Genomic DNA, 12,497 nt, shown 5'->3' with positions numbered 1-12,497 from the left:
CGAGCACCTGGAGTACGCATTTCTGGCAGAGGGATCAAAACTTCCAATCATCATTGCCTCGGACTTGACCCCTAAGCAAAAATCCGACCTTCTGAGTGTGTTAAAAAAAGCACAAAAAAGCAATTGCGTGGAAGATTTCAGATTTTAAGGGGATTAGTCCTTCCTTTTGTACACACAAAATTCTCATGGAAGATAATCATAGGCCGACAGCTATACCCCAGAGGCGGCTCAACCCTAATATGAAAAAAGTAGTACGCAGCGAGGTGATCAAACTTCTTGATGCTGGCATCATTTACCCTATCTCTGACAGTGAGTGGGTGAGCCCGGTGCAAGTGGTGCCGAAAAAAGGGGGGATGACGGTGGTCACTAATGAAAAAAATGAATTAGTCCCCACTAGAACGATCACAGGTTGGAGGGTGTGTATAGACTACAGAAAACTCAATGATGCTACTAGAAAAGATCATTTCCCTCTACCTTTCATTGACCAAATGCTTGAACGACTAGCAGGGCACTCATATTACTGTTTCTTGGATGGTCTCTCCGGATACTTTCAAATCCCAATTGCCCCGTAAGACCGTGAGAAGACAACTTTCACATGCCCCTATGGTACTTTTTGCTTACCGTCAGTATGCCTTTTCGGTCTATGTAACGCACCGACTACCTTCCAAATGATGCATGATAGCCATATTTGATGATCTTGTGGAAGATATTATGGAGGTTTTCATGGATGATTTCTCTGTTTTTGGTGATTCTTTCGGCCTCTGCCTCAAAAATGTAGAGCGGGTTTTAGCCAGATGTGAGGAAACCAACTTGGTTCTCAGCTGGGAAAAGTGTCATTTTATGGTCAAGGAAGGCATTGTGATTGGTCGTAGGATATCACAACAAGGAATTACGGTGGATAAGGCCAAGGTTTCCACCATCGAGCAGCTACCTCCCCCAACGTCTGTGAAAGCCATTATGAGCTTTTTGGGACATGCAGGTTTTTACAGAAGATTCATCAAGGATTTTTCATTGATTGCACGACCACTTACAAAACTTCTTGAGAAGGACGCGACATTCGAGTTTGGTGATGAGTGCATGATTGCTTTTCTTACCATTAAGAAAAAGCTTGTTGAAGCCCCGATTATTGTGTCCCCCGATTGGAATTTACCTTTTGAACTCATGTGTGATGCTAGCGACTTTGCAGTGGGGGAAGTTCTTGGGCAACGTCGGGGGGGTCATTTCCACCCTATTTACTATGCAAGCAAGACATTGAATGATGCTCGGGAGAATTATACGACCACCGAGAAAGAAATTCTTGCTCGTGGTTTTTTTTGCATTTGATAAGTTTCCGTCTCATATTTAGTGTTATCAAAGGTGATCGTGTTCACGGACCATTCTCGCTCTAAAATATCTTTTTGAGCAAACAGGGATGCAAAACCTCGCTTTGATCCGGTGGGTACTCTTGCTTCGTGAGTTTGACTTGGAGATTAAGGATAAGCGGGGGCTGAAAATTTGGCCGCCGACCACCTATCGCGCCTTTGTGATCCCATTGAGAGCACCAAGGATAGAAAGGAGATAAATAATGGTTTTTCCCGATGAGCGCTTTTTTTAGCATTCAAATAATGAGAGAAGAAGAAATTCCATGGTTCACTGATTTTTGCAAACTATCTTGTCATGAGGGACACGTCCCCGATCGGGTCGACTTATCAACAACGGAAGAAGTTCTACTCGATATAAAAATATTACTCGGGAAGATCCTTATTTGTTTAGAACTTGCGCCGACCAGGTGGTGAGGAGATGTGTATCTCATTCAAAAGGGTATTCTATCTTGGAGCATGCCATGCCGGTCCCACTGGGGGGCATTACAGTGCCAACCAAACGACCAGGAAAATTCTAGATGCAGGTTTCTATTGGCCGTCCATCTTTCAGGATGCACAAAATTTGTTCAATGTTGCGATAGGTGTCAGCAGACTGGAAACATTTCAAGGAGAGATGAGATGCCACAAACCTGGACCCAAGCTTGTGAGGTGTTCGATGTGTGGGGGATTGATTTCATGGGACCCTTCCCTAGTTCCCGTGGTAATCAGTTTATTCTGGTAGCTGTAGATTATGTTTCTAAATGGGTTGAAGCACAGGCATCCCCCACAAGTGATGTATGAGTGGCAGTAAAATTTTTAAAAAACTATTCTCCAGATTTGGTACACCGAGAACGATCATCACGATAGAGGAACCCACTTTTGTAACTCTCAGTTTGCAAACACCCTGAAGCGATATGGAGTATTCCACAGGGTTGGAACTCCGTATCATCCTCAAACTAGTGGGCAAGTTGAAGTCTCTAACCGCGAATTGAAATGGATTTTGGAGAAGTCCGTAAAGTCGACGACAGGGAAGGATTGGGCAGATCATCTGGATGATGCCCTTTGGGCATATCGGACAGCGTATAAGACATCTCTTGGAGCGACCCCTTATAGGCTAGTCTATGAGAAAGCTTGCCATTTACCCGTCGAATTGGAACATAAAGCATACTCGGGCTATTAAGCAACTCGAATTTTTGATCCTCGACTAATCGGTCATAAGCGGAAGTTCCAACTAAGTGAGTTGGATGAATGGCGGACTATGGCATATGAAAATTCCTTGCTTTACAAGAAAAGGATCAAGGAGTATCATGACCGACACATTAAACATGGGAAACACTTCAAGGAAAGGGACCAGGTTCTTCTCTTCAATTTGAGGTTACGACTCTTCCCGGGGAAGTTAAAATCGAGATAGCACAGACCCTTCATAGTTTCACAAGTCTTTCCCCATGGCGCCATCGAGATAACTCATCCGGAGAAAGGTACATTTAAAGTTAACGATCACCGATTGAAGCCATACCTATCTTGGAGCACTTCTCTTGGGCTTGGAGGTAATTACCCACCATTTGATCCACCTTGAGGTAAGAAAAAGGTACATCGAGCTAATGACATTAAACAAGCGTTTCTTGGGAGGCAACCCAAGTTTTTAAATTCATCGTCTTTAAATTTTCGTATTTCTTTTAGTTGCTTAGTTTCTATATTGTGGTTGAATGCTTATGTTTGTGAGTTTTTCCTTTTTTTTTTCTTTTGTTGATATTTTTGTGCTCAACTCATGCTTTGGTTTGCTCGCTTGTATTTGGCCTTGAATTAGTATTGTTTAGTTGTGTTTCATTGTCATCCCGGCGCTTAAATGGTTGTAATTCGTATTTTATTGAGTGTGCAAGAGGAACCATGCCAATTTTTCAATTTTCCGGGTCCATACGGGCTGTATACGGCCCGTATGGACACTTGTGGCATGTTCCAGGGCCTTGCGGGCATCATTGCGGCCGCAAGAGACCCTTCGCGAGGAGTATTTTTCATGGCCTGTGGGTCTCACGGGCGCCATGCGCCCGTGAGGCCGCCCCGTGAGGCTCTCACCCACGCAGCTGCTGGGCTGAAAAGCTCACGGGCGCCATACGCCCGCATGGCGCCCATGAGCCTTTCAGGCTGGAATTTTCCAGCCCATGCGAGCACCATGCGCCCGCATGGGACTCGCATGGGCTGGGCTTCCCATTTAAGCGGTGTTCTTCCCCCTTCTCTCTCTACTCCAACCTCCATCTTCTCCTCTTAAGTTTTCTCTCATTTCTCTTTCATTCTACATCATTTCTCCACCATTTTCCTTGGTGTTTTCTTCTCTAATCCCCTCTCCTCCATCTTGCCAACTCAACCTTGGAATTTAATCGGAATTTTACGATCTTTTTCACGGGGTCTCTTCCTTCCAAACTTTGAAGCCCTAATTCAAGGTTTTGTCACAAACTTGGCTTTTGTTGTGTTCTTATCTTATCTTTGAAGCTTGTATGGCATATTTGGATGTTGTGATGTCATGTATGCTTAATTCTTCGAGTTTTTCCTTCATTTGTAAATTTTGGAAAGCTCCATGTCTAGGAGAAACTCTTGCCAAAAAAATTTCACGAGTTACTGTAGCAAAGGCTGAATTTTTACAAGGCTTGTTTTACTTTTATTTTCACTATTATGCATGTTTTCCTTCTCCTTGATTTTCTTACGCGTCGTGATCGCCTTACTTATTTTTGTAGGACTTCTCACGGATTGTTGCCCCACCTCCTTTGCTCTTTGCTGGCTTTGTTGCCCATTGACTGTGCTTTCACTGAACAATCTTCATGAACCAATTGGAGCAGTCTCTTTACCCTTCCTTTTCATGCTTCATTTCTTTATTATGGATTTTACACCATGTTCTGCTGATTAATGTACATTGAGGGCAATGTACGATTGTAGGTGTGGGGACGGGTTATTTGCATGCTTAAGTCACCCATGATAGCTATGATTTATTGTTAAGAACCTCCTGGCTTGAATGAATGATAGTAATGAGTTGTAGTGTTATTTGTGCTATAAGGAAGTCATGTTTTCTCTCTAGAGCTTTCTTCGCAACTTTGACACTAAACTTCTGCCTTGTTTGCCCCAGCTAACCCATTGCTTTGATTTAAAGTGTTAGAGTGGTAAATTCATTCCTCAATGGTCCTTTAAGAGCTTTTGGTTCTTTTGTTCATTTTACTTTATCCCTAAGTGAAGTTTTGCATGAAAGTGCTCCGGGGACATGTAAAAAAAAAAATTGAAAAATGAAAAAAAAAAATGAGTCTATGTCAGTATTCCTCTGCTAATTTAGCATGAATGCGTCTATGTAGACTGTAATCAAGTAGGTTGGGTGGCGCTTGTGCCTAATCAGCATGTGCATCCTTCTAAAAGATTATAAGTTATTTTGTGCAGTCTACGTTAGGCGGACTCAAAAAAAAAAGAAAAAAAGAAAAAAAGAGTCTGTATTCTCTTGAACTCATTCATGCATTCACTTAGAAATTCAAGTGTTGACTGTGGACCGAAGGACTCTTAACTCGCTATTGAGGGCGTCTTTAACATTTTTAACACTGGTAGTCATTGAATGTGGCGTGAAGAGGGAGAGTGAGGGATGAAGTATTTACACACACTCACGAGGAAAGCACTCTAGAGGACTCATGACTATCTCTACTGAAGAACCGAGGAAAAGGAATTTTAGGGAGATACATGACCAAAGACAGAGGAACACAGCTGTGTATAGTGTCTTTTGTATAACAAGACAAGAGCATGGGCAGAGGAATGTTTGAAGGGCATGCAACTAAGGAACCGAAGATGAGAAATCTCGGGGAGATACATGGCCAAAGTCAGAAGAACAAGGTCGTGTAAGGTGGACCATATACATCAAGGTGCAGAGAATTTTAGAATTCTCATGGGAGTTATACAGGCGAGGAACACGCCCGTGTGCCTACCCATGTAAATGTTGGGTCTAGACAGTATAAATAGAGATGTTAAAGAGGCTTTAGGGTATCCAAGTTTTGGCCGATTTTTGGTTGAAAAGTTCTAGAGTTCCCCGGTTGTGGTTGAAGGAGACCTTGATTCATTGAAGATGGAGTTTGAAGGAGTCGCTAGAGTGATGATCTGTTGGTGACAATAGCTGCTCACATCCTCTCTAACTACACAACATTGAGAAGGGCCATTTTCTATTGCATGTTTAGGGTTTAGAGATTGATTTTAATCTTGTATTGGTGAACATAAGCCCCATGGAGGCCTAACTTCCTTGGGTATCCAGGTTGATGTAACTTGGGATTTATTTTATCTTTTGATTGCTTTTTAATATAGAATTAATTTTTGCTTCCGGATTCAATCTTTTTAAAATTGTTGGTTTTATATACCAAAAAGTGGCATTTCCATTTTGTTATTGCTTGTGTATTGAGAGATCCTTGAATTTAGAACACACTTGGTTGAATAGGTCTCACAAATTCCCACTAGAGATGGTAAGGGCACCATGTACCTTTTGATTGGAATCTCAGTGGTTAATCCCCAATTTCTTGACATGGAAACCCTAGAACCCATTGCAATTGTGCTAGGGTAGGAGTAGGAGAGATTCACTTCAAGCCTTAGCATAAGATTAGACACTAGGGAGTCATGAGAGAGCACTTGGTGTATTTTTGGTTTCCTTTGTTCTCTCTAGTTTAGGTTTGTTCTATCTTAAATTGCAATTTCCTTAATCTTTATCATCTCTAGTGAAATCGATCCATGTACCGTTCTCATTTATTGATTTAGTTACTTGTCATCCTTTGCTTGGTCCTTTCACTTGTTTTTATTGTTTCTTTTCCTTTTTGAGTTCGTCTCGATTCTTATTTTAGTTAGCTGATAAACGCCTAAATGTACGTATTTTATACGTATTAATCTTGTATTACTTGTGTATATTTTAATGAATTGATGCCCGTTTATGTGTAATTTGGTTATTTCGGTGTTGCAGATCTTAAAAGAGCCGAACGAAGCTCAAAAATGCAAATTTGATGAATTCGACAACAAAAACTGCAATTTTAGGGTCCCAGTACTGTAGACTTACTGTAGCTTATCACTATTCATGCTGCGGCATTTGGCTGTCAGCTTCACGGGCTCCATGCGCCCGCATGGGTGCCCGTGAGATTTGCTGGAATTTCACAACCCTCGGTTATTTGTAGCAGAAACACTGTATCAAATTACTGTAGCTGAGCACTGTAGCACCGGCATATTTTCTGGGCGAAACGGCAGTGAGCTTCACGGGCTCCATGCGCCCGCATGGAGCCCGCATGTAGCCCGCATGGACCTGACGGTATATATTTCGGGCTGAACTTTTAGGGCAAGGGAGAGGTTTTTAGAAGAGGCTTTTGGGGGGAGTTCTTGGAGCCGACTTCCACCAGTTCAAAGGAGGCAAGATTACACATTTTGGAGAAGGGGAATCAAAGGGAGAAGCTTGGTTTGGCCAGATCTTCATCGATCTCTTCTTTGGGAGCTTGTAGACGACAAGGGAAGCCGCCCCGTTAGCGGCGTCCATGGAAGCTTTCCACCTCACTTGGCTTGTCATCTCACTTCTATTGTTTGAGGGAGTTTTCTTATGCCATTTGTAGTTGTTTTCATGGACATATTATTTGTATTTGTTTGCATGGACGAGTAGACCCCTAGGTCACCGGATGCCAGTGAACCTTGTGGTGAACTTGTGCATTTGGATGATCTAGTTTTGTTTATTGCAATTGTTGTGTGTTTGTGATTCATTCTTGGTGCATTTGATGTGTTGCTTACATGAGAACTCTGTAAACCAACTCCTAGGTTGTACTTGATAGCGTGACCATCGCCCTTGTACTAGACACACCAAGTTTGAAAGGGATTCATGTACGAATACGCCGTGACCATCGCGTATTTTGTACCCCTCCAACATTAGGGCTAGACCAAGTCGTGTTCCGCCTCTAATTAGGGATTTCCCCCTTTGTTAATGCAATCGTATGAGGATTTCATCAGAAGAAATTCCGTATCAATACTTATACTGGATTAGGATCAGGTTCTGTGACCATCGGGTTGATCTAATTTAGGAAATCTCTAGGTCCAAACCCTTAATTGCTTGACACTCTTAGCATCCTTTACACTTTAGTAACCCCTAGGGAATACGCATCCGTGACCATTTCTTTCCCCTGATTTTATATCCTTGCCTTATTTTAGACTCCACTTGTAGTTCTTTCTTTTTAATTAATAGATTAGAGAAACCCTTCGAATCCTTCGGCTAGACAATACGCAAAGAGGAAGTAAGGGTAGATCCTTGGGCCCAGGGAATACGACCCTTTCGTGCTCGCACGAGAGGTATTACTTGACGACTCCGTGCACTTGCGGATCTCGCACCATTAGCTAATTATGATAGGGTTACTACTAGTATTATCTAGTTTCTATGGATTCGACCTTGCTTTTCTTGTATTACTTTTATTAATGCGTCCTCTTGTGCGCATCTACTTCACATCAATCAAATTTTTGGCACCGTTGCCGGTGACTAGATATATTAGGAACATTTTTTAGTTCTTTTGTTTTTAGTTATTCCTCTTGTTTAGTTTGTGATTTTCAGTTTGATGTTTATCATTGATCATATTTCTAATTTTGTCTCATTCAAGAGCCTGTGTATGATCTGTTCAAACAAATAAAACTTGTTGAGCAAGATTGGGAGATTGAGCGAACGTTGCATAGACAAGTTACATAGTTAACTTAAGATTTTGAGAGCTCCAATTCATTAATTATGACTGAACAAGTGGAGCAACCATGGACCTTAGCTAATTATACTAGACCTACACTTGACGAAATACAATCAAGCATAGTGTGACCTTCCGTTAAAACAACCAGCTTTGAGCTCAAGCCGCCCTTTATCCAAATGGTCCAATAGTTATGTTCATTCCATGGTTTGTCAGATTAAGATCCAAATGCACATTTGAGTGATTTCCTTGAGGTGTGTGACATGTTGAAGTTAAATGGGTTCTCTAATGATGCTATATGTTTGAAGGTCTTCCCATTTTCTTTGAAGTCCAGGGCGAAGGAGTAGCTACAAGTATTGCTTAAATCCTCAATGACAGCTATTTGATAAGTGCTTGTGCGATAAGAATACGAAGTGTTCTTTTTTATGATGAGCATTACTTTTATCAGGTTTAAGCACTAATACATATGTTTTTGTGTTCTTTTGCGTATGTAGGGTTGCGAAGCTAATTATTGAGAAAAGAAGCCAATGTAGATCGTGAATGCACTATTTGATGAGATTTTGGGAAGGAACAAACGCGAAGACACAAGTCGGGCTCAAGATACGAGAATGTGTGCCAACCTCCAGATATTCAAGCGAGTACAATGATGTGGAGGGGCACAGATGCAGTCACATTCGAGTATCCTGATTCGTGCATGATAGCAAGATCTTCACCAATAAAGCCGTTCATTGAAGAAGCGACGCTGTCTAGGGCATACACCTGTGCTCGTTTATGTTACCTCGATCAAAAACATGAATTAGGTAGTGTTTTTGGTCGGCACTATAGCAGTTACTGTAGCAAGGTACAATAGTAGTACTGTTCACAACCGGCTGAAAATGAGATTTCCAAAGAATCCACACGGGCGTGTGGAAATTCCCTCACGCTCGTGTAGATGCCCTATTCCAGATCTTTTAAAGCTGCGATTCAGCCCAATTTTATCATCTTCTTTGTCCATCTTTTCTCCAACTTTTGAGAGGCTTGAGGCTAAGGTTTAGAGAGGTATTGGCAAGGCTTTTGGGGAGATTCTAAGGCTTCAACACCGCGCTCCGCTTGGAAGAAGGTTATTGGGGGAGCTTTCATCGACATCTATCCGGCGAGATGTACCCTAGGCTAGACAAGGGGATCTTTGGAGAAGACGAGGCTACCCCACAAGACCATCGACACGAATACCAAGGGGATTTCTCTATGGATTACTTGTTTTTACATTCGATTTCATTGTTGATTGTAACTAGCTTCATGGAGACTAAACCCCTAGTGGGTACTTGGATTTGTGAACCCTAGGATGTATTTGTTTCATTAATCTTCTATTATATTTTCCTTAATAGATGTCTTTAATTGAGCTTCAATCTTGAATGCTTGTTGCATGATTTCTCTCTTAGAGTGACACTAGGGTTGGGAATCTATATTGGTAACCTTTGTGAGTGAGTGATGCACCATGAGGGTTAGACATTACAAGATTGGAGAGGATCGAGAGGGTGAGTTGAGAGGTAGCGGAGCGTCCCCTTTCCCCTCTGATGTGATTTATCCTATGTCCACGTTCCAGGAGTTCTTTTGCGGTCATAGTAGAGTGAATGGGCTAAGGGATGACCTCCGCTAGTGCTTAGTTGCACAGGCAACGGAGTGAAGAGTTGAAGTGACTTTAGCACCTAGGGCTTAATTTCGACTAGGCATCTTTCGCCTAGACCAAAGAGTTAGATCTATACATTGGAATAGGGTTTATCACTTGGAATCCCTAGAGTGTCTTGCAATTCTACACAGTGTGATGTGTTGAGATTGATTGATTTCTCTGCCGAGACATAGTGTAGAGTTAGTCATGGTTAACCTTAGGTTTGGGACCGTGTGTTTAAGGATTTCCATGACTCATTAAGCATCATTTAGGAGATATAATAGTTGATTTTTCACTTGAAGCAAATTGTCCTAGGTGGAGCAATATCCGAGTACCCCACTTCTATCGATTGCCTTACCTCTCATCTATTTGTGCATCTCTCTTTCTTGTTTCTTTTATTCTTGCTTTAATTACATGTTATCAACAAAATCATTATTCCATTTTTGCTTGGTTAAGTAGCAACTTAAGTATTTTTATTCCCTACTCCCTGTGGATACGATACCCCACTCACCTGGGAATTTATTACTTCGATAAACCGGTGCACTTGCGGGTCACACGCAAGGGAGCGTTTCACTATTCCTCACTCACTACTTTCCACCAAGGAGGACAACAAAACTTCAACATGACAAAGCTTCTTTCACTCAACAAGATGGGGAAACATTATATAAAGCTTGGGAAAGGTACAAAGATCTTTTTAGGTGATGTCCACAACATGGTCTCCCGGGATGGATGGAAGTTTAGACTTTTTACCAAGGTTTCAATCAAAGTCTGAAGCAAAACATTGATGACGTAGCTGGTGGGAACCATGGGAAACAAGACATCAGATGAGGCTAAGAAGTTGTTCGAGGATATGGCAATGAATAGGTACCAATGGAATTCAAGAGCTAAGCAAGTGAAGGCAACCTGGGTATTTGAGGTTGATGTTGTGGCGGCTTTGGTGGATCAAGTGGAATCATTAAGAAAATAGAATTATGGGATGATGACTCCAAGAGTAGCTCTGTTCATGGCTTGTGAGACTTGTAAAGGTGGACATCCTACTACTAATTATCCTATTATGAGTGCTTCTTCGGCACAAGTTGATATAGTGGACAATGTTAATGGAATGAATCAACCATAACGGAATCCCTATAGTGATACATACAATCCGAGATGGCGAAATCATCCTAACTTTTCTTGGAATTGTCAAGGGCAACAAAAGCCAAGTCAACCACCCGGATTTCAAGAGAAGAAGCCAAGTTTGAACGAGTTAGTAATGAAGTTTGTGTAGGCCACCAAGTTAAAGTTTCAACACCAAAACAACTACCTTGCATCAATAGAGGCCACTATGAGGAATCAATAGGCGTCCATACAAAACTTGGAGAACCAAGTTGGCCAAATTGCAAGATCTTTATCGAAAAGACCTCGAGGAAGCCTTCCCAGCAATATGAAGATGAACCCTAGAGAGCATGTCAAGGAGATTACCATGAGAAGTAGGCGTGAGGTAGAAATGAGAGCAGAAAGGAGTTAAATTTCAAAGAAAGTGAATCCCATAGTAAAGCAATACCAACCATGAATTCCTTATCCTTCTCAGCTTAAGCAAAGGGAAACCGATGATCAGTTTAAGTGGTTTCTAGAGTTGTTCAAGCAACTTCATATCAATCTCCCTTTTGTTAAGGCATTGGCCCAAATGCCCAAGTTTGCAAAATTCTTAAAGAATCTCCTCACTAATATAAAGAAACTTGGGGAAATATCAACCGCAACATTGAGTGAAGAATGTTCGGCTATCCAACAGAACAAGTTGCCTAGAAAGTTGAAGGATCCTGGTAGCATCACAATTCTTTGTGTGATTGGGGATTCAGTTGAAGAAAGTGCTTTAGCCGACTTGGGTGCAAGGGGGTGTAGTGGAAGATGTTCTTCTTAAGGTGGATAAGTTTACTTTCTCGATCAACTTTATTATACTTGATGTTGATGAAGAAATGGAAGTACCTTTAATTTTAGACCGGCCCTTCCTTGCAACACCCATGGCATTAATTAATGTGAATCATGGAAAAGTGGTGTTGCAAGTTAGTGAAGAAAAAAATTATTTTCAAACTTCACTAGGCATTGAGGTACTCACCTAGTGAGGATGATACATGCTTTGCAATTGAATCTACTGATGATATTATTTTTTATTGTGTGCATGAGATGTTGGTTGAGGACCCATTGAATAAACTATTCGAACAAAATGAAGAATTAGCTCAAAACATGGAGGTGCTAGAAATTGTTGAGGAAGAACCATTGCTAAATCCCCAATGGAAAAAGGAAGATCTAGGAGGCAATAATCAGTTCCATCTTCAGTTTGTATCAAGGGAGTACATCACTAACCATTGACCAAAATTATTTTCTCAGTGAGATCTTTTCAATTTCTGAACCTCTTACACTTTCACATTATCATGATGGCCATGGTTATAGCGAATTGTTTCATCTTCATGAACCTTCTTGATTTCTTTCTAGTACGTCAAGCTTAGTGACGTAAAACAAGCGATTCTTGGGAGGCAACACAAGTCTTATTTGCTTTAGTTCTTTGTTTTAAGTGGTTGTGTGTTTTGAATAATTCATTATTTGAATCAATATTTGTTGTAATTTGCATGCATTTAGGTCCATGTCGTTACCACAAAGTTATCCAAATTGCTTTATCTATATTGTGCTTTGACATTAGAACAAATTTGACTCAATTCTGTTTTTAAAAATAGGACAATCGTGTCTTTGGGGGGAATATAAGCGTTTTACACACCCGTGTAGTTGCCTGTTTAGTTCTCAGGTTATTGAGAAATTGCACTAACTTTGAAAAACCTG

At 41.2% G+C, this 12,497-nt stretch overlaps 1 non-coding gene across 1 annotated transcript; it reads right to left on the bottom strand.

The window, feature by feature from the left end:
* Nucleotides 1–10,295: 10,295 nt before the first annotated feature.
* Nucleotides 10,296–10,402, bottom strand: LOC120262566. The gene has a single exon (XR_005536833.1). It is a non-coding gene; the product is annotated as a small nucleolar RNA R71 (small nucleolar RNA).
* Nucleotides 10,403–12,497: the final 2,095 nt, after the last annotated feature.

Source organism: Dioscorea cayenensis, chromosome 5 (genome assembly GCF_009730915.1).
Source record: "Dioscorea cayenensis subsp. rotundata cultivar TDr96_F1 chromosome 5, TDr96_F1_v2_PseudoChromosome.rev07_lg8_w22 25.fasta, whole genome shotgun sequence".
Classification (NCBI taxonomy): domain Eukaryota; kingdom Viridiplantae; phylum Streptophyta; class Magnoliopsida; order Dioscoreales; family Dioscoreaceae; genus Dioscorea; species Dioscorea cayenensis.
Note: the sequence above shows the minus strand (reverse complement) of the source record. Positions and strands in the feature narration are given on the sequence as shown.